Source organism: Phocoena sinus, chromosome 13 (genome assembly GCF_008692025.1).
Source record: "Phocoena sinus isolate mPhoSin1 chromosome 13, mPhoSin1.pri, whole genome shotgun sequence".
Lineage (NCBI taxonomy): Eukaryota > Metazoa > Chordata > Mammalia > Artiodactyla > Phocoenidae > Phocoena > Phocoena sinus.
Window position 1 is genome coordinate 16,756,786 of NC_045775.1, and position 23,439 is coordinate 16,780,224.

Here is a 23,439-nt window from a genome sequence, read left to right on the forward strand (position 1 = left end):
TTTCTGCACTTCCAATATGGTAGGCACTAGCCACACATGGCTGTTTAAAATTAAGACAATGAAATAAAATAAATGAGATAAAAATTAAGCTCCTTGATCATACTAGCCACATTTCATCTGGAACATTTGCATCATCACAGAAAGTTGTATTGGACAGAAATAGATACCTTTAATTGTTTCCTGCTAAAGTTCAGGTAACCAAGCAATCATTCATTATTTATACCTGTGAGTCAAAGTATGCTTAGAACCTTTTCTAAAACCGTGTTTTCATATGGAGAATAGGGGAAGGGAACATGAAGGCACTGGGGAAAAATCTTCAGGACTTTTCCATTTTAAACATATTCAATTTCTGTGCTATGTGCACACCTGTAGCTTATAAAATTGTCTATAGATTCGACACCTCTGAAAGAAGACCCTCAGTATTTCCAGATCCTACCATTTAATTAGCACTCTACTGTTTGGCATTACCCAAGGATATTGGTGTGAGCTAACCTCACTCAGGAGGAAAAGATATCAGCCTGAGAACAAACACTCTTGAGTCAAGATGAGAAATCAATCTCAGAGAGCTTGGTATGAGTGAGATTGTCTGAAATGCTCCTCTGCCCTCGTGTTGATCTCTCCCTCCCATATATCAGCACAGACCTTGGAAGACTCCAGATATTATGCTCTAGTAAGTTTAGAACCTGCTGTCAAAAAAGGACCCAAATACCACCGCATGTGCATATACACAAAGCTACAAAAACAAACACAAAAATCAAACACTCACACCCAAAGAAGCCAGCAACTCTATTTGAACAGATCTTACTTTCCCAATGAAAGCAAAACTCATCACTTCCCAAGTTAGAACAGCTGAGACCCATCAACCAACGGAAAATAATTTGTTCATAGTAGAAGCTGTCACCGGCTATTACCACGTGGAACGTGAAGCAGACCTCGGCTCCCAGACTTGGGCAGGCCCACTCCCATTTCACTTGACAGCTGTGGACACTGGAATAATATAAAGCATAACCTAATCAACAGACTGTGAAAAATCTGAAAGCTAAAGACAGATGTTCAACTGCTATCACCACCTTTCATATTTAATTATATTTATGTGGGGAAAACAAGTGATAAGTCCACTCCTCTAAGGAGGCCTACTTTACTATTAACTTAATGACAGGGTGGGTATGGAGTTCTCCATCAAACAATGGTCCTCAATCTAGGCCCTGGAGGCAGATGATCCTCTGCCGAATCAGCCTGAGTTTCATACAACAACCTGCAGCCTTCCTCTTATTTTTCCGCTCTCTCCTTCCACTTCATTGTTCTTCCCCAGACTAGCCTGCCAACATCACATCTACACGTAGGAGTGACTGAATGTAGTTAGCATACACAAATCACTGCCAAGCAGGCTAAAGGTAACGACATTTTTTTTCCATCTAACTTGAAAACAACCAAACAGATTTTCCCTTTGCTATTTTGAATCTACAAAGATCTCAAAGAATCGCAGAAAGTAAAAGAAAAGAAAAAGGTGATATAGCATCTGCTCCAGTGTCTAGTATCAGGAAATGACTTTGTTATAAGTTAATGGCGGGGAGGGGGCACAAACTGACCTGCCTACAGAGAGAAGGCACACAAGTCAACTGAGGCGAAAAGGGGCCAATGTTCGCTTCTCTGTTAAGGGCCCTGCAGGGAATTCAGAGGATTGTGAAAAACGGAAGAATTCCTGCTTAGTCTTTACTACAGACCCTTCATTCCATTCAGGAATGCGGTCCAAGTATAGATGGATAGATTATTTGTTTGTTTGCAAGAAAAGCTGGAAATATTGGGTTTTATTTAACATCTGATGTTTAAATATTGACAATTATTTATATTTTTCAACACTGCATGGGCCTATGGTGTGGAGGTCAAACAAAACTCTTACATTATAGATCTACAATTTTGCAAGCTTTGACTTAAAAGAGTTCAAAGTTACTAAATTTTACAAAACACTGTTCTCATGAGAGGTAATGAAAAACCTGTTTCTAGATGGTAACAAGGGTCAGTGAAATGATCATTGGGCTAAAATTGGGAAAACTAGTGCTCTGCCCCAGCTCTTTTGTTTATAAGTCGAGTGACTTTTGGCAAATCATATAAAGAGAGACTCAGTTTCCTCCTACTTACATTGAGGTCTCACTTGCCACGTCTATTTCCTATTTTTTGAATATCAAATATGAATATATTTTTAAATTGAGAAGGGTGCTATTACAAGAGAATATTATCTATTGTTAATTTTCCAATGAGTAATCAACAAATAGTACCACTGCTTATTATTTTTGCTTCTCCCTCTATCCTTCTGAAGGAAGGAGTGGCTTTTGAGTACTAATATATGATATTCAAATCATACTGCAAGATTTGAAGTAAAAATACATGTTCTGACATTAATTTAGGTAATTCCCTTCAATTCTATGGAGATCTGTTTTCCTGTTTGTAAAATATGATGATGATACTTGCCGTACTTATTTAGAGGTATATTATAAGGCTAAAACAAGTTAAAAGGTATTAAGAATTGAACACAATAAAAGTATATGGTAGGGGATGAGGGGAAGATGGCGGAAGAGTAAGACGCGAAGATCACCTTCCTCCCCACAGATACACCAGAAATACATCTACACGTGGAACAGCTCCTACAGAACACATACTGAAAGCTGGCAGAAGGGCTCAGACCTCCCAAAAGGCAAGAAACTCCCCACGTACCTGGGTAGGGCAAAAGAAGAAAACAGAGACAAAAGAATAGGGACGGGACCTGCAACAGTGGCAGGGAGCTGTGAAGGAGGAAAGGTTTCTACACACTAGAAGCCCCTTCGCGGGCGGAGACTGCGGGTGGTGGAGCGGGGGAGCTTCGGCGCCGCGGAGGAGAGCACAGCAACAGGGGTGCGGAGGGCAATGCGGGGAGATTCCCGCACAGCGAATCGGTGCCGACCAGCACTCACCAGCCCGAGAGGCTTCTCTGCTCACCCGCCGAGGCAGGCGGGGCTGGGAGCTGAGGCTCGGGCTTCAGTTGGAGCGCAGGGAGAGGACTGGGGTTGGCGGCGTGAACACAGCCTGCAGGGCGTTAGTGCACCGCGGCTAGCCGGGAGGGAGTCCGATGAAAAGTCTAGACCTGCCGAAGAGGCAAGAGACTTTTTCTTACCTCTTTGTTTCCTGGTGTGCGAGGAGAGGGGATTAAGAACGCTGCTCAAAGGAGCTCCAGAAACGGGCGCGAGACGCGGCTAACAGCGCGGACCCCAGAGACGGGCATGAGACACTAAGACTGCTGCTGCCGCCACCAAGAAGCCTGTGTGCGAGCACCCGCCTTCCGGGGAGCCTGTGCAGCCCGCCACCACCAGGTTCCCGGGATCCAGGGACAACTTCCGCGGGAGAACGCACAGCGCGCCTCCGGCTGCTGCAACGTCACGCCGGCCTCTGCCGCCGCAGGCCCGCCCCTCACGCCGTGCCCCTCCCTCCTCTCGGCCTGAGTGAGCCAGAGACCGCGAATCAGCGGCTCCTTTAACCCCATCCTGTCTGAGCGAAGAACAGACGCCCTCTGGCGACCTACACGCAGAGGCGGGGCCAAATCCAAAGCTGAGACCCTAGGAGCTGTGAGAACAAAGAAGAGAAAGGGAATCTCTCCCAGCAGCCTCAGAAGCAGCGGGTTAAAGCTCCACAATCAACTTGATGTACCCTGCATCTGTGGACTACCTGAATAGACAAAGAATCATCCCAAATTGAGGAGGTGGACTTTGACAGCAAGATTTATGATTTTTTCCCCTTTGCCTCTTTTTGTGAGTGTGTATGTATATGCTTCTGTGTGAGACTTTGTCTGTATAGCTTTGCTTCCACCATTTGTCCTAGGGTTCTATCCGTCCGTTTCTTTTTCTTAATAATTAATATTAAGTTTAATAACTTTATTTCACTTTATCTTCTTTCTTTTTTTCCTTCCTTCCCTCCTTCCTTCCTTCCTCCCACCGTCCCTCCCTCCCTCCTTTCTTTCTTTCTTTCCTTCTTTCTTTCTTCCTTCCTTCCTTCCCTCCTTTCTTTCCTTCTTTCTTTCTTTCTTTCTTTCTTCCTACTTCTACTAATTCTTTCTCTCTACTTTTTCTCCCTTTTATTCTGAGCCATGTGGATGAAAGGCTCTTGGTGCTGCAGCCAGGAGTCAGTGCTGTGCCTCTGAGGTGGGAGAGCCAACTTCAGGACACCGGTCCACAAGAGACCTCCCAGCTCCACATAATATCAAGCGGCGAAAATCTCTCAGAGATCTCCATCTCAACACCAGCACCCAGCTTCACTCAACGACCACCAAGCTACAGTGCTGGACAACCTATGCCAAACAACTAGCAAAACAGGAACACAACCCCACCCATTAGCAGAGAGGCTGCCTAAAATCATAATAAGTCCACAGACACCCCAAAACACAACACCAGACATGGACCTGCCCACCAGAAAGACAAGATCCAGCCGCATCCACCAGAACACAGGCACTAGTCCCCTCCACCAGGAAGCCTACACAACCCACTGAACCAACCTTAGCCACTGGGGACACACACCAAAAACAACGGGAACTACGAACGTGCAGCCTGCAAAAAGGAGACCCCAAACACAGTAAGATAAGCAAAATGAGAAGACAGAAAAACACACAGCAGATGAAGGAGCAAGATAAAAACCCACCAGACCTAACAAATGAAGAGGAAATAGGCAGTCTACCTGAAAAAGAATTCAGAATAATGATAGTAAAGATGATCCAAAATCTTGGAAATTGAATAGACAAAATGCAAGAAACATTTAACAAGGACCTAGAAGAACTAAAGATGAAACAATGATGAACAACACAATAAATGAAATGAAAAATACTCTAGATGAGATCAATAGCAGAATAACTGAGGCAGAGGAACGAAAAAGTGACCTGGAAGAAAAAATAGTGGAAATAACTACTGCAGAGCAGAATAAAGAAAAAAGAATGAAAAGAACTGAGGACAGTCTCAGAGACCTCTGGGACAACATTAAATGCACCAACATTCGAATTATAGGCGTTCCAGAAGAAGAAGAGCAAAAGAAAGGGACTGAGAAAATATTTGAAGACATTATAGTTGAAAACTTCCGTAATATGGGAAAGGAAATAGTTAAGCAAGTCCAGGAAGCACAGAGAGTCCCATACAGGATAAATCCAAGGAGAAATACACCAAGAAACATATTAATCAAACTGTCAAAAATTAAATACAAAGAAAGCATATTAAAAGCAGCAAGGGGAAAACAACAAATAACACACAAGGGAATCCCCATAAGGTTAACAGCTGATCTCTCAGCAGAAATTCTGCAAGCCAGAAGGGAGTGGCAGGACATACTGAAAGTGATGAAGGAGAAAAACCTACAACCAAGATTACTCTACCCAGCAAGGATCTCATTCAGATTTGATGGAGAAATTAAAACCTTTACAGACAAGCAAAAGCTGAGAGAGTTCAGCACCACCAAACCAGCTTTACAATAAATGCTAGAGGAACTTCTCTAGACAAGAAACACAAGAGAAGGAAAAGACCTATAAAAACGAACACAAAACAATTTAGAAAATGGGACTAGGAACATACATATCGATAATTACCTTAAATGTAAATGGACTAAATGCTCCCACCAAAAGACACAGATTGGCTGAATGGATACAAAAACAAGACCCATATATATGCTATCTACAATAGACCCATTTCAGACCTAGAGACACATACAGACTGCAAGTAAAGGGATGGAAAAAGATATTCCATGCAAATGGAAACCAAAAGAAAGCTGGAGTAGCAATTCTCATATCAGACAAAATAGACTTTAAAATAAAAACTATTAGAAGAGACAAAGAAGGACACAACATAATGATCAAGGGATCAATCCAAGAAGAAGATATAACAATTGTAAATATTTATGGACCCAACATAGGAGCACCTCAATACATAAGGCAAATACTAACAGCCATAAAAGGGGAAATCGACAGTAACACATTCATAATAGGGGACTTTAACACCCCACTTTCACCAATGGACATCATCCAAAATGAAAATAAATAAGGAAACACAAGCTTTAAATGATACATTAAATAAGATGGAGTTAATTGATATTTATAGGACACTCCATCCAAAAACAACAGAATACACATTTTTCTCAAGTGCTCACGGAACATTCTCCAGGATAGATCATATCTTGGGTCACAAGCCTTGGTAAATTTAAGAAAATTGAAATTGTATCAAGTATCTTTTCCGACCACAACGCCATGAGACTAGATATTAATTACAGGAAAAGATCTGTAAAAAATACAAACTCATGGAGGCTAAACAATACACTACTTAATAACGAGGTGATCACTGAAGAAATCAAAGAGGAAATAAAAAAATACCTAGAAACAAATGACAATAGAGACACGATGACCCAAAACCTATGGGATGCAGCAAATCCTTGATACCAAAACCAGACAAGGATGTCACAAAGAAAGAAAACTACAGGCCAATATCACTGATGAACATAGATGCAAAAATCCTCAACAAAATACTAGCAAACAGAATCCAACAGCACATTAAATGGATCATACACCATGAGCAAGTGGGGTTTATCCCAGGAATGCAAGGATTCTTCAATATATGCAAATCAATCAATGTGATAAACCGTATTAAATTGAAGGGGAAAAACCATATGATCATCTCAATAGATGCAGAGAAAGCTTTTGACAAAATTCAACACCCATTTATGATAAAAACCCTGCAGAAAGTAGGCATAGAGGGAACTTTCCTCAACATAATAAAGGTCATATATGACAAACCCACAGCCAACATCATCCTCAATGGTGAAAAACTGAAAGCATTTCTACTAAGATCAGGAACAAGGCAAGGTTGCCCACTCTCACCACTCTTATTCAACATAGTTTTGGAAGTTTTAGCCACAGCAATCAGAGAAGAAAAGGAAATGAAAGGAATCCAAATCGGAAAAGAAGAAGTAAAGCTGTCACTGTTTGCAGATTACATACATAGAGAATCCTAAAGATGCTAACAGAAAACTACTAGAGCTAATCAATGAATTTGCTAAAGGAGCAGGATACAAAATTAATGCACAGAAATCTCTGGCATTCCTATACACTAATGATGAAAAATCTGAAAGTGAAATCAAGAAAACACTCCCATTTATCATTGCAACAAAAACAATAAAATATCTAGGAATAAACCTACCTAAGGAGACGAAAGACCTGTATGCAGAAAATTATAAGACACTGATGAAAGAAATTAAAGATGATACAAATAGATGGAGAGATATACCATGTTCTTGGATTGAAAGAATCAACATTGTGAAAATGACTCTACTACCCAAAGCAATCTACAGATTCAGTGCAATCCCTATGAAACTACCACTGGCATTTTTCACAGAACTAGAACGAAAAATTTCGCAATTTGTATGGAAACACAAAAGACCCCGAATAGCCAAAGCAATCTTGAGAACGAAAAACAGAGCTGGAGGAATCAGGCTCCCTGACTTCAGACTATACTACAAAGCTACAGTAATCAAGACTGTATGGTACTGGCACAAAAACAGAAAGCTAGATCAATGGAACAGGATAGAAAGCCCAGAGATAAACCCACGCACATATGGTCACCTTATCTTTGATAAAGGAGGCAGGAATGTACAGTGGAGAAAGGACAGCCTCTTCAATAAGTGGTGCTGGGAAAACTGGACAGGTACATGTAAAAGTATGAGATTAGATCACTACCTAACACCATACACAAAAATAAGCTCAAAATGGATTGAAGACCTAAATGTAAGACCAGAAACTATCAAACTCTTAGAGGAAAACATAGGCAGAACACTCTATGACATAAATCACAGCAAGATCCTTTTTGACCTGCCTCCTAGAGAAATGGAAATAAAAACAAAAATAAACAAATGGGACCTAATGAAACTTCAAAGCTTTTGCACAGCAAAGGAAACCATAAACAAGACCAAAAGACAACCCTCAGAATGGGAGAAAATATTTGCAAATGAATCAACTGACAAAGGATTAATTTCCAAAATTTACAAGCAGCTAATGCAGCTCAATAACAAAAAAACAAACAACCCAATCCAAAAATGGGCAGAAGACCTAAACAGACATTTCTACAAAGAAGATATAAAGACTGCCAAGAAACACATGAAAGAATGCTCAACATCATTAATCATTAGAGAGGTGCAAATCAAAACTACCATGAGATATCATCTCACTCCAGTCAGAATGGCCATCATCAAAAAGTCTAGAAACAATAAATGCTGGAGATGGTGTGGAGAAAAGGGAACACTGTTGCACTGCTGGTGGGAATGTGAATTGGTACAGCCACTATGGAGAACAGTATGGAGGTTCCTTAAAAAACTACAACTAGAACTACCATATGACCTAGCAATCCCACTACTGGGCATATACCCTGAGAAAACCATAATTCAAAAAGAGTCATGTACCAAAATGTTCATTGCAGCTCTATTTACAATAGCCCGGAGATGGAAACAACCTAAGTGCCCATCATCAGATGAATGGATAAAGAAGATGTGGCACATATATATAATGGAATATTACTCAGCCATAAAAAGAAACGAAATTGAGGTATTTGTAATGAGGTGGATAGACCTGGAGTCTGTCATACAGAGTGAAGTAAGTCAGAAAGAGAAAGACAAATACCGTATGCTAACACATATATATGGAACTTAAGAAAAAAAAAATGTCATGAAGAACCTAGGGGTAAGACAGGAATAAAGACACAGACCTACTGGAGAACGGACTTGAGGATATGGGGAAGGGGAATGGTGAGCTGTGACAAAGCGAGAGAGAGGCATGGACATATATACACTACTAAACGTAAGGTAGATAGCTAGTGGGAAGCAGCTGCATAGCACAGGGAGATCAGCTCTGTGCTTTGTGACCGCCTGGAGGGGTGGGATAGGGAGGGTGGGAGGGAGGGAGACGCAAGAGGGAAGAGATATGAGAACATATGTATATGTATAACTGATTCACTTTGTTATAAAGCAGAAACTAACACACCATTGTAAAGCAATTATACCCCAATAAAGATGTTAAAAAAAAAAAAGTATAAGGTAGCATTTTTAACTTTGATAATTATTACTACTATTTTTTTTCAAAGGTGCTTCTTGTCTATGAAAAATGAAAACAATACTATGATCATGTTATCAATATTAATACCAAAATATAACCCATAATACAATTTATTACATACTTATTACACAGAATATGCACTGAATAAAATATCCCTAAAAGCTATGTGAGACAGACACACTTGCTAGCTTTGCTAAAATCTAACCCCCCCTTTTTTTTAACTAAGAGTGATCTAGTTTTATTTGGGCAGCAACATTACCAGCCCAAGGCTCAATATTCTCTTTCCCATAGTCCCTTGCAGCATGTAGCCATGGAACAGTTCACACTGTGATAGAGCAGCAAAGTCCATGGATGGTTATAGGAAGCAAAGACTTTGCTTTATCTATGAAAGGAGACAGAGAGACTGAAACTTTCATCTTTCTTATTTCTACCCCAGATACAGGCACCATGCCTGAAGCTCCAGAGGAGGTGACCAGGGCAGGAAAAAGCCAAGGGAATCACAGATTGGCTATCAATGCATTATCAAAGAGGGAAACCAATCCAGGCAGTTGACAAAGTCTGTATTTTCTGTGTATGTGTGAGTTTGAGATCTATAATCCCCAACTCGGTTACATCTCTGTAAATTGGCTTTCTGGTACTCGCAGCCAAACACATTTGCAATTTATAAAAGAGGTAACTAGCAAACTCAGATGAAAACCAGTCTTTTTGATTCCAAACTTGATGCAGCTAAGCCGTATGCTACAAGGCATGAGAGCCCTTGGTTTTAAAATGAAGTGAGAAGCCATTAATCTTTCTGGAAACCAATTCTTCCATCTAGAAAGTAGGGATTGTAACAAATACTTCATTCATTTTTGCAAGGGCCAACAGAAAGGGTTATATAAAAGTAGTCTATAAAACCTGAAAAGAGTAACAGAAATTAGGTCTATATTATTATGAATGCAGATTTAAAACTTCACAGATTCTGCTGATGATAAAATATGATTGTAGAACACTGAGTGGCACATTTCACAAATATTCCACCCAGGGAAAGTCCCTGATTGCTGATTATATTTCATGGTGCTGTCAAAGAAGCCAGAGATGACTCAACAGCTCTCCATACTGTCGGGTTCTCCTTGGAAGTTTTTCCAATGGAAGCTGCTTTCTTTTGCAAATCCAAAGACCAGTTAAAATATTACAGTATTGCCTCTTTAGCTTTCCTGTGCAGAGAATTTAGGGAGGTGTGTGGGTTCTTAAGTTTTACTCACTTATGACAGAAGCTACAGTTTGGCAGCAGAAGATACACGGGCAGCAGACTGAAGAGCCACACAATTAGAGGAGAAGCTCTAAGCTGGATGATAATCCTAAAATCTTTGAGGGAGAAACACCAGTTTAAGCCACCCTTTGAGATAATTTGAACAAACTGTTCTTGACATTTTGGTGAGCAATTCAGTATTAAGCATACCCTCACTCCCTTGCACCTTTCCCCTGACATAGAGATTGCTATGGGATACATACAGAAGTTTTGCAGTTCTCTGTTAGAACAGTAATAATCAAAGGGAGTGCTAGGCATGAGAGTGATATGAAACCCACAGATCATAAAGATGCCTCCAAATTATTATTATAATCTACACCTAAAATCATTTTGGTTTCATACCTCCCTCTGGTAAAAAGACTCATGTTAGGTAGTTTCTGGACGTGGTTGCTTTTGAAAGAAACTCAAAACATATTCCCTAAGACCCTCTTATGGGTAAGACTGACATAATCATAAAAAATAAAAATGCTATTAAATAGACTATAAATTTCAAAATGATACAGGAATGCAATAACCAGCCAGAGAGTTGAAGGAAATAATAAAAGCAAATAAAACCTAAATAGAACCCTGCCCCCCTTTTCTCAACAGAGATAATGCCAAAGACAAAATGTACTGATCCACAAGCTTCTGCCTTACTCAATTAAAGATTTAGTGTTTTAGAGAAGGCCAGATAAAATGCTACATGGGCAGCCAAATTACAGTGCCCATAAATCATTAGAATTTAAATAAAAGCATTCTAAAATAGATATATAATTAGTCTGTATATGAAATAAATGTACTTTGTTAGAACTAGAAGAAAATCTATGTTTACAACATATGCAAACTCTTCCCATAAATCTAAATCAGGGATGATTTCTGGCTCTGAAGCTATGTGGTAATGTGCAAAGCATTGCAGAATGAGATTTTGGTGAAACAAGTAATAAAATCAATTAAGAAAGTTTAGTCTTCACTGTAAAACCTAACTAAGCAAATAAAAAAGTTCGTTATAAAACCTTCAAAGATGAGCTGATCATTGCATTTGTGGCATTATTATTAAAAGCGTTTATTTCACTGTAGGGACTTCTCCATGCCACTTAGAAGTAAATCTTGGCCAGAATTTATGACCAGTTACACAAGCTGAGCTATAATGTAAAGAGTGACACTTGCAATATCTCTTCCAAAAAAACAGGGCAAAATATGCCGCAGTGTTAATCATGTGACATTCACCAGCCATGCCCCGCACTGAATAAAAAGCTCCCAGGGTCAATGACCCAAAATACCAGCCATGGTGGTGCTGAGATTCCATGTTCAATTAAATCTTTCTGCGACAGATACTACATACCCAAGGTTCCACACCCATCCTCAAGACACATTTACTTTGTTCAGACAACAAGGTACTCAGCTCCAGAGAAAGAATCATGCAATCAAGTTTTCTTTTTTTTTTTTTTTTTTTTTGCGGTACGCGGGCCTCTCACTGTTGTGGCCTCTCCCGTTGCGGAGCATAGGCTCCGGACGCGCAGGCTCAGCGGCCATGTCTCACGGGCCCAGCCGCTCCGCGGCACGTGGGATCTTCCCGGACTGGGGCACGAACCGGTGTCTCCTGCATCGGCAGGCAGACTCTCAACCACTGCGCCACCAGAGAAGCCCTCAAGTTTTCTTTTCACCATTTTTTTTTTTTTTTTTTTGCTTTTGGGATTCTCTCACAGTTATGGGTGGCTGCATAGTCTATTTCTAGGCTATGAGACATAAAGTAAAATCTTTGGGGTGAAGGGTGGGGTCTGTTCCTAGGAAAATTTTTCCATACAAACAAGTTTGCTACCACATCTGCCTTTAGCTTAGAGCTGCAAAATAGATCATTCATGGGACAAAAATGATATTTGTAGATAACTGAGCAAAAAGGTGGGAAGCTCCTGAGTCCTTTGTGTCATTTATGAGCTTCTGAACCAACCCTGGAAATGCTACCCCCATACCACTTAAAAATGAGATATTAAATGTTGACATTGTTTATGCTTCTATTCTTTTACTTGTCATTAAGTTAATCTTTTTAATTATTAATGCAATATCTTTCTCTGTCCTCCTCAGAACTGTCATGGGCTTGGGCTGGCAATCAAGTCATCAGACCTGAGCTTGATAAGGAACTTAAACATTTATTTATGCTCACTCTGCATTATCTCATAGACTCTTCACCAAACCCTAGGAGACAGGTACCACAATTCTGTACCTTAAAGCACAGAAGTGTTGAAATACTTGCCTGAAGTCACAAAACTAGAAAATGGGAAGGCTGAGTTTTGAATCTGAGGAAGTGTTCAGAGTTCTGGCTCCAAAGTTTTTCCTCCTTTCCCTCCTAAGTTCCATCGACACTTCTGTTTTTCAGGATCAGTTCTCAGCAATCTGTTGCAAAGGAAAAGGAACTCTGCATAGTAGAATACCTAGAAAAGGGCTTCCAGTGATCAATGAAGTGCAAAATGCTTTTCTTCTGGTATAATTCTGCATGACATTGAAGTTATTGGGACTCTAGCCCTAAAATCATATTGCTAGCTCTACATATGTTATCACCTCAGAAATAAAATGATCAGGAAAAAGCAGCCTTCTATTTGGGATGGTGAAATATATGAGATTAAAAAATTATTTTAATGAATGGATCAAGAAAATGTGATATTGTATATATATATATATATATATGTATTATTAAGCCTTGACAAAGGACACTGTCATTTGTGGACTACATGAATGAAACTAGAGGACGTTATGCTAAATGAAATAAATCGAACGGAGAAAGACAAATACTGTATGTATCACTTATATGTGGAATCTTAAAAAAAAATTGAACTCATAGAAACAGAGTATAAAAGCAGTTGCCAGGGATTGGGTTGGGGGTGGATGAAATAGAGAGAGGTTGGTAAAAGGGTGCAAACTTTCAGTTGTATGATGAATAAGGTCAGAAGATCTAATGTATAGTACGGTGACTATAGCTGATAACACTGTATCGTATAATTGAAATTTGCTAAAAGAGTGTAAATGTCCACACACACACACACACACACACACACAGATAAATATGTGAGAAAAACAAAAACCCATCATCCAACCACTCCAACATAACTGCTATTAAATGTCTGTGCTGTTTTCACAATGTACTTGCAACAGATCAAATCATTACAATGTATACTTTAAATATTTTACAATTTTATTTGCCAATTTTACTTCAATAAAGCTGAAGAAAATTATTCATACTGCTCTTTCAGATTTTTTCTATTGTTAAATGTTACATATAAATAAATATATGTATTTTAAACAGAAACATATTCTATTTCATAATCTTTTTCCCTAAAAATATATAATGAACATCATTCTATATTTGAAAAAGCAAAATTAGTATGTTATTCTAAAAGTACAAAAATGTTTTACTCTTTAAGTCTTATAAATTCAAATCGTTACTGTGAGTTTCTAGTATTGGCTAATTTCAGCTTTTACATATTCAGATTCTGATAACTACAGTTACATTTAATTCATTTCAAGGGAAAAAAATGTACTTTTTCTTTTCTTCCACTGAGTTGCATTACCCTAGATTATTTTTCCGGATTGAATTTAAGATAAACCTGCCTAAGAAAACAACAACCCTCTAGACTCTGTTGACCATTTTTTTTCATAACCCTAATTGCCACAGAGAACTTATTTAATTTATGGAATGACCTTGGATCCTGAAACTGTTTCTTTATCCATAACTTGGGATAAAAATACACCCCCCTGTTTTCTTTTCACAAGTAATCTACGATTCAGTCTTTTATTGGTCATAAAAAATCTTTAAAATATGCAGAGTGTTAAAAAATGTCAGGTGTTATTATCCATTGTTAATCAGTTTTTAAAATGCCTTTCATGTGTTCTACTAAATATTGTCATTCATATTTTCTCAATTTTTTTTTTCAGTAAAAAAGTACCAGATCTAAATGTAACTGTATTAATTAAAACTTGATTCTCTTGTTTGTTTAGTAGAATTTATCCTTATTATATCTGTCTGGGCTTGTGCCCTGTGTCTGCTCTCTTCCTTCTACTTCATATCCTTTGGGCTTAACAAAAGAAAGGATAGAAATACTGAAAAAGAGGACATGGTATAAATAAACAAAAAACAAAGCTCTTGTATCGACAGGAATAAATCCGAGTCTTTTATCTTTCAGTTCAGGATAGTGCCCCCAGCTGAGGGAACTGTATGTTTGAATGGTACTTTTAAAATCTATTATTTCCTGGCATCAGATCTTTCTGTTACTGAGAGAAAGGGAAACCATTGGTGCCCCAAATTATTATGGCAGCAATAACTACACTAGGTTCTAGAGTCACACATGTTTTAAAACACGTCAGCAGGACTAGGACTTCTACCACCTGACTTTCTAAAACACACAATGACATTTGTAGGAGGAGGGGGAAACTTGAAGTTCTGGAAGGCTGTAACTGTAGCAGTGGCATGGTAAAAAAGTAAAAAATTACCTGTTCTTACCTCTCCTGTTAAGATTAGAATGCATTAAATATTTCTATTACACTCTCCACCAAAAAGTGGGTAGTGGGAGGTGTATGTCATAAAAAACACCACTTCACAAATCCCCTCAGATCTGCATACAGTTTTAGAAGTTCTTGCTGCCCAGGTCTGTACTCCCACCTAGGATAAATCACTACAAAGTGCCATGTCCTCAACAGGGGGTTGTTAATTAGTTTTAAAGGCTCCTGCAGTTCCTCTGGTGCTTCAAGGAAGTACACAAGCCCAGCATTCTACAAAAATACCCTTTTTTTATGGTCAGCACAGGCTGAGATTTTATGAGCTTCTCATGGCTGCATGAGAGTTGAGCAATATGCAGCGGTACAAAGGGAAGGCTGTTAAAATTGACTGGGATAAATGCTTTGTTTATTTTGCAGCTGGAATGCAGCAGAACTCTACCTAAATAGAAGGGAAAGGAGGCAAACACAGTGTGCATTCGGCTGCAAGGACTGGGGTAAGATGGCAAAGCTCTGCAACTCCACACTCATGCCACTGTGGACATGGCCTGGCTTTGGTGCTGCCCTTTGTATTCCCAGAGAGGAAAATTTTGTCATAGTTGACTAGGACAGAAAGTCTGAGAATTTTAGCATTGTAGAACTGGCATGAAGCTTAAAGGGTATCCTCTCCTTCCCTACCATATGACACTATGGAAAATGAGATCCACAGAGCCAACCTCAAAACAGTCATGACTGCACCCCTTGCTGCATAGTAGAGCCAGCAGAGACCCTAGAAGTGATATTTCACCAAGGTCAAAACATATGGGATTTGATTCCCTGTTTAACAAATATTTGTTAATCATCTGTTAGGGACAAGGGACTGTGTCCTGAACACTGGAAGCTCTGACTAGCCTCACCTCTTAAAGAACGTATACATCAACTTTTAATCTTGCTGTGATAAAATGATGTTCCTTGTGAGGCCATATAATCTTTCTTCCACATCCCAGTAAGACAACACCCAACATTCCCCAGAGAGTAGGACATTAATATTATAATAGTTGAGGTACAGTGAGGGTTTTCTCCATGCCCAGTACTGGAATAAGAACTGTACCAGGGATATCACTGAATCCTCCCCCTACCTGCCCCCCAAAAAACCTGAAATAGATACAAGGATTACCTCTCCCATTTTACAGAGTGCCCTGAGACATAGAGAGTTTAATTGCCTGGTCAGGTAGGTGGTACAAGAATATATTGAACCCCTATTTTCTGACCCTACATTAAAACTCCTTGTATTCACACAATACCGTCTCCCACAATAAGTTACTTGTGTATCAACTAAAGAAGTTTCTTGATCTGGAGTCACTAAATCTGTAGCAGTGGCCATGATTTGGTCAGGGAAAACAGTTCTGATATCTGAAAGAATAGTAGAATTCTAGACTCTTTAGATTAAAAAAAAAAAAAGAGATACGAGTAAATATATAGACATTAAACAACTAAAACGTACACAGCTAAATGCCAAAACACCAGCTAAGATTCACATTTGAGCCAACATGTGAAATAAAAGACTACTTGATATATACTCCCATCTACTCTTACTTGATTGACAGCCATCCCAACTCCAGCCTTCTTTATCTTTGGTCAATTCTCTTAAAGACTTCCATTCCCTTTAGGATCATCCGGCCTCCATGAAGCCTCAAAACGAACCTTTTTTTCATATTTATGGTTATGGAATTTATCTCCTTAGGGAATATCAGACAACTCAGAGAACTCAGTGCTTTCAGGTGACATAAAAAAATTATCCCCTGGGCTTCCCTGGTGGCGCAGTGGTTGAGAGTCTGCCTGCTAATGCAGGGGACACGGGTTTGAGCCCTGGTCTGGGAGGATCCCACATGCTGTGGAGCAACTAGGCCCGTGAGCCACAACTACTGAGCCTGCGCGTCTGGAGTCTGTGCTCCGCAACAAGAGAGGTCGCGACAGTGGGAGGCCCGCGCACCGCGATGAAGAGTGGCCCCTGCTCACCGCAACTAGAGAAAGCCCGCGCACAGAAACGAAGACCCAACACAGCCAAAATTAATTAATTAATTAATAAACTCCTACTCCCAACATAAAAAACAAAACAAAACAAAAAAAACTTATCCCCATTTTTCTCCAATTACTTAAAACAGTTTTCCCTTTGTATCTTCTTCCTATAGAGATGTGGATAGCCATTTCCCCATCGTATTTTCCTAATCTGCCTGGATATTACAACTGATTTATCAGTCTTACCTGGCAGTTATGTATTGTCCTTTTAAGATAATAGAACCAAGATGTTCAGAGCAACCAAATGCAATTAAAAAAAAAAAAATTAAACGAGGACTTTCATATTTTTACTTCAAGTAAACAATATATTTAAAACCTCTTTTTAAAACTTCAGATGAGTATTAGGATGGTTAAGTCACATCAAAGGGAGGGAAGGTGGGGTCTCTTAGGGCCTGGCTGGGGCGATGCTGAGCAGAGTCAGCAGATGGGCCTCAGGTGAGCTGATCCCCAGGAACTGAGGAATAGCCACAAATGAAGAGAAATAAGTTGGGTATTTAGTAAAAGTGGCTGGCAAAATTGACTGTTCGCATAATCAAGTAATACCACTTGACATAGATGCATGTCACATAGACACACAAATTCCTGATAATTAAGTGTTATTTTAAACAATAAAAATATAAAATTCTAAAATCATACATAATTAAACATTTCACTGACCACTGTGGTTACTTGAGGGTGGCAGACCCTTTAAGCTGAAAAAAAAAAAGAATTCAAAACTCAGGAACTCAACTCAGGAATATATTTTAAATATATGATACGCAAAGAAATAATGGCATTAATAAGTAATGCGCCCTTGAAAATAAATAAAGCACTAACACAATGACAGACAAATGGACTCTCGACATGAACAAATGTTTTAAAAAGAGGAAATATAAATATAATCTAGCTAATAAACATGTGAGAGAATGTTTAACTTCTTTAGAAAATAAGAAAGAAATGTGTATTAAAACGAATGGGTACTCTGCTATCAAATTGTTTCAAGGTTGCTGATGGTTCAGTGAGGCAGGCTTTTGCAAATACTTCTATTAGGAGAATAAAATAACACAGTGCTTCTTGTAAATAAATTTGATTCTGTGTTTCAAGATCGTTAAACATTTTCTACTCTTTTACCAAATGATTCTATTTCTCAGTATTTATTTTAAAGAAGAAAAAATCTTTAAATGTACAAAAAGATGCTCACGATATTTATAACAGCAAAAAAGAAAATGGAAACACCCGACATGTCCAATTTAAGGGTGTGGTCACTCTATTTCAGAATGCTTATATAAAGGAAAGGTAGCAGCTCATGTTCCCAAAGAATGACTAACAATGAGAAATAAAATGTCATTTTAATAGTCAATTATCAAAAAAAAAAAGCAGGAAAAAGATTAAAAATATACTACCAGTGATTTGTGGTCAAGGAATGAAGACAATTTTTTTTCTTTTTCTCTTCTTTTCTTTTTAAAGGAGTTAATACAGTACTTTGGAGATTTTAGTTATTATGTTACAAACATTTTTTTAATGCAAAGGAAATACAGCAAATGTACAGACTTGACACATGTAAAGCAATCTGTTCTGTTGAGACAAGTTGCTTATTTGGACTTGACTAAAATGTTGAATCTAGTTATCTATAGACAGTAATATATACCTATAACCTGTAGTAATTAGATTGTGAATTTCCATCCGGAACAAGGACAGTGCACCATTCAGATAATTGGGGAAAAGAAGGATGTGCAGGAACCAAGGCCAGATGACTGAATCGTGGCCCCTGCCTGAGACTGCGCAGCCAAACCAGGGTCACCACCGGGCCCACAGCTCAAAAGGCAGATTTGCACGCAGGAAAAAATCCACTTGCTCCTCCAGAGTGTCTTTTTTTTTTTAATCTGCTGAAAATACCCTCCGGCTAAGACTACCAAAGTGAATGGCGCCCCCTGGAGTTGCAGTGCACAGCCAGCAAAACTACAACACAGTCTTGAGTCATGTTACAGGACAGAGTGACTACTGTCTAAGATCAGAGGGCACCTGGAGGATGGGTCTAGAGGAGACTGGTGGGGACAGGCAGTGAGGAATGAGAAGAGGAAGCTACACCCCATCCCCTGACCTGCACTTCCCCGCTCCTCTAAGTAATGTGGGGAAATCCACTCTTAAAAGAGCAGGAATAAGGATCACGTCTGACCAGCCTGTGGAGGGACCTGTGGTGAGAGAGGGTGTGATGGGGCGTGAGGGAAACAGGAGGACGCAGCACACAGCTCAGAAATGTGCAATTAGAAGGAAACACCACCTTAGTCTATAAGATTAGGAAGAAAATTCCTCTCTTGCGGGCTTTTGTTAGATCAAATGTTCATGAATTTACATATGTTGGCTTGGCAAGTGATAAATGCTTAAAAATGATAACAATCATATAAATACCAGTTTCATCCCACTAACATTTTAGCAAATCGTAGAGAAACTCTTACTGGCAATTTTAAGTATCTCTGATGTTGTGTTAGAAGGAGCCAGGCAGCCGAGACTCCCTCAACATTGAAAACAGGTCTTGTGCCAACAGTGCCAGTTACAGAGGAAATCTCAGACTCTCTGGACCTCTGTTTCCTCACTTGTAAAGTATACTGCCCTTCCCAGTGAGATCAGATCTATAAAGTGACTCCACACGTTGAAAAGGATAGTGTGTATGTGTGCACTCATGGTATATGTGTTGTGTGTGTGTCTGTGTGTGTTTACTTGCTCGTTTGTGTTTTATGTTCCTTCTTAATTCCTCTGTTTCTTTGCTTTCATTAGCAGTAAACACCTCAGAAAAATGTAAAAGGAGCTTACACACTTTGTTCTGAAACAAAAAGGGCACCTGGGAAACTGCTCTGTTCCTCTTTTCGGGAGGAAGAGGAACCCTGGCAACACAGCAGAAGGTGGCAGCTAAGTCCCTGAGTTCTTGGGGGTTAGAGCAAGCAAAGAGGAAGCCGGCTAAAAATTGGTCCACAGTTCGAAATCTGGAGATCCCATTCCTTTAATGGTGTCCAGCTGCCCCATGGGAGTATTTCCTGGTGGCTCCTGGGGAGCTTTCCCTGAACTTGGTAAATACAGCCTTGGAGCTGATTGAGGACATTTCCTAGTTAAATATTTCAGCTTTAACCAAGAGAGAGAGGAGAATCCATTTCTGAGCTCATGACCGTGCATGATTTCTGTATGAACCCATGAGTTCCCTCCTGCTAGTTAAGACTGTAGGTTTTCTGCCATCTCGCCGTATCTAACACCAAGTGAATGTAAATAGAAGAATTCATCACTCATCTGCCTCTTACTTTAATAAAAATGCCAGAGTTTTAAAATTAGAGTGAAAGCATGCACAGGTGCTAGTTTTATAAATAAAAAGTTAGAAGAAAGTCAGTCAATGTTAGCAACTTATTTTCTGGGGGACCTTTGGGATGTTTGCACTTCTCTCCCGTACTCTATTTCATGGATTCAGAAATCAAAGGGTACCAGATGAGAAAGTTTCTTTGGTCTGGATGTTCACCTGTTAGCACAGATCTCATCTAAAAAAAGTATTTGCGCAGGTTCTTTCTCTTCTTCCTATGCTTATTTTTGATGTAAATGACTTGCTAACGTTGAGCTTCATTCACTCTAAAATATGTGAGCCTTGTCTTTTTTCTTCTGTTTTCAACAGAAAAAGTGTTCAAAGAAGTGTTTTGAAAGTTGTGAAAAATTATTTCTAATAAGACTAAAGTCACAGCATGCAGGTGATTTGGGGCACAGGCATTCACACTCCATCGTTCCATAACTAACAATAAACATAAAGGCAAATGTTATTGCACATTTTCCATATATATGAAGGAAGCATTTTCCAATTCCAAAATTTGGTATAATAATATCATTCAGGGGCTTCCCTGGTGGCACAGTGGTTGAGAGTCCGCCTGCTGAGGCAGGGGACAAGGGTTCGTGCCCCAGTCTGGGAAGATCCCACATGCCGCGGAGCGGCTGGGCCCGTGAGCCATGGCCGCTGAGCCTGCACGTCCGGAGCCTGTGCTCCGCAACGGAAGAGGCCACAACAGCGAGAGGCCCGCGTACAGCAAAATAATAATAATAATATCATTCAGGTATGACTTTTCCTTCCTTTTCAAAGTTTTCTTTAACTCTGCTTTTCCTAGATATCCCCAAGAAACATACAGAAGCACCCATCTCTTAACGGTCATCACAGGTAGCATTATTTTTCTGTAGCTTGGAGGAAAGACTGTGTCAGCATCGCTCTTGGGTGCCTCCCATGAGTTAAATGGTAGTGCTGCCAGGAAAACTGGGGGAGGCAGTAACTGCAAGCTCTTCAGATGCTGAGACCACCCAAACTGGTCAACACTTGGTCTTCTCCTCTAATTTAGCCCCCATCTCCCACTACGCTCTCCCCACACACATACTGATCCATATGACCTGCAAAAGTCTCTGGTGATGTAGCACTTTATCTCAACTTTTAGGGACCAGCTCCGGTTCCCTATAGTCCACTCATCAAGCCTGCATTCTTTGGACTAATGTTCAACACCATTCATGACTTTCCCTCTTCCAGCCTACGTCATTTCCAATTACTCTTCAATATGAACCCTCATCATGAGCTATATAGAGTTGCCACTGATTTCAAATGAGAGACAGTCCCCTACTTTAGGTTCCAAAAAGCCAGGCACAAAGTAGCCGTTCACCAGAGGAGAAAGATGCCAAGGTGCAGGTACTGAATTAGATTATACATGATCTAAAGAGAGCCTTTAAGTTTTAAAGGCTTTAACACTAACCTAAAATATAATTTCACCCTTGACGCGCTACAATTGTGAATGCCATGGTGTGGACCTGTGCACGTTTTAGCTAAGTTTGAGGAGCACTGCCACCTTTTGCTTTCAACTGTTGAATGACTGAGACAACAATTTACTAAGTACCTGCAGTGTCTCAGACTCTCAGCTAAATATCTGTTTGTGTTTTTAATACTCACGGTGAGTCAGTGAGGCAAGGCGATAATTACTCTCATTTTAGAGATAAGAAAGCAGAATACCAACGAGGCTAAGGACAAACAGCCAGTAAGTGAACAAGGATTCAAACTTAGATTTGTTTGGCTTTTTTTGTCGAGGTAGGCTTCCTGGAGGAAGTGGTTTTATTTTCAGTTTAAATGAAGATCTGTGGCTCACTTAGACTTCTGAATATTTGGTTAATTTACTAGTATGCTACCCTTGTCATCTAGAAATTGCATAAAACTCAGTTAATTTCAATACTCCAGCACAAATTCACCCCCTTTCTCCTTCTTACTGCACTGGTAAACTTCATGAAGTCAGGGAATAAAAGTATGCTGCTAATTATTTTATCTTCCATGTCTAGCACAGTACCTGGCACATAGATGGTGATCAGTGCCTCTTAAATGAATACATGAAAAGCAGGCTCTAGGCTCAGCTTTGTACCAATGTTTCTGTGAGTCCTAGAGAAGTGCACAAGCCAACTCATCCGGGGACAGTAAGGAAGTGATCACTCAAGCAAGACTTTTCTAGATACTTAGGCATCCAGACTAGAACCACATGCTAAGTCTAGATTCAGATAAGTCTGGAGGAGGCAGATTGAGCTCTCTGTCCTCAAAAAGCTCAAAATCTGATCTGATTCCATCTTCCAATGCATTTCGTATGGGCTATACCAAGCCACCGATGACGTAAATAAAACATTCAGTTTTCTTGCAGAAATGTTACTCCACTATCCTTCACGCAATAACGCAGCCCTTTGTAGCAAGCTTTATAATGAGGCTATGAATTAAAGTGATGCATGGCTTTTCTGAGGTACAATACGCATCGCAACAGCCTGTATTAAGAATTTAAAACCATATAATGTGCTTTATAAACTAATAAAGTAGCTGCCTCTAAATGATTTAGCAAATATGAATAATGCATCCAGAAATAACTTACAGGAACAGGGCCAGCCTCCTCCCCTCCTGTGCTAGCTGACTTTCTCCACAGATGATGCTGAGAACACATGGGAGCGGAGTTACTGACTTCTGGCCACAAGTCTCCTGTTCTGCCAGGAAACCTGCCTGAGCTCTCCCCAGGGCCTCCCTGCCTATTCTCCTATTCCCGATGCTGCAGCCACCCTCTCTGCCTCTTCCCACTTCTGCCTCTCTCTCTACCCCTTTAGGTTCCCCTCTAGCCAACCCCCCCGCCCCATTTTGGGCTCTCCCTCATTCCCTCATCTTTCCTACTTCATTCAAGAGAGGTGAGGGGCTATCCTAGAAAGCTTCCATGTAGAAGCAGTGATATATAAAAGATAAAGCAGTCAGTAGATTAAGTAGTCAGAGGGGGAACTCCTAGGGCTCATAGCCCAGAAAGAGAACAGTTACACATGGTTTCCAGGCATCTAGGAAATATTCACAGAAGAGTTTAAACTATCCAAACCCCTACATACTAACTAGATTTCACGCCCAGTACTTTGTCTTCTGAACATGGCACTGGTGAAATCTAAAGGTGAGTACCTGAAGACTCAAAGCATGTTGGATCTCTGTCTGGGTTTTTTTCTGGGGGGGGTGGAGACTTGATTTTAGCAATAAATATACATGTAT

At 39.9% G+C, this 23,439-nt stretch overlaps 1 pseudogene; it reads left to right on the forward strand.

Annotated features, from left to right (window-relative positions):
* The window catches only part of LOC116763984, a 125,711-nt pseudogene that overhangs the window by 16,154 nt on the left and 86,118 nt on the right, over nucleotides 1-23,439 (forward strand).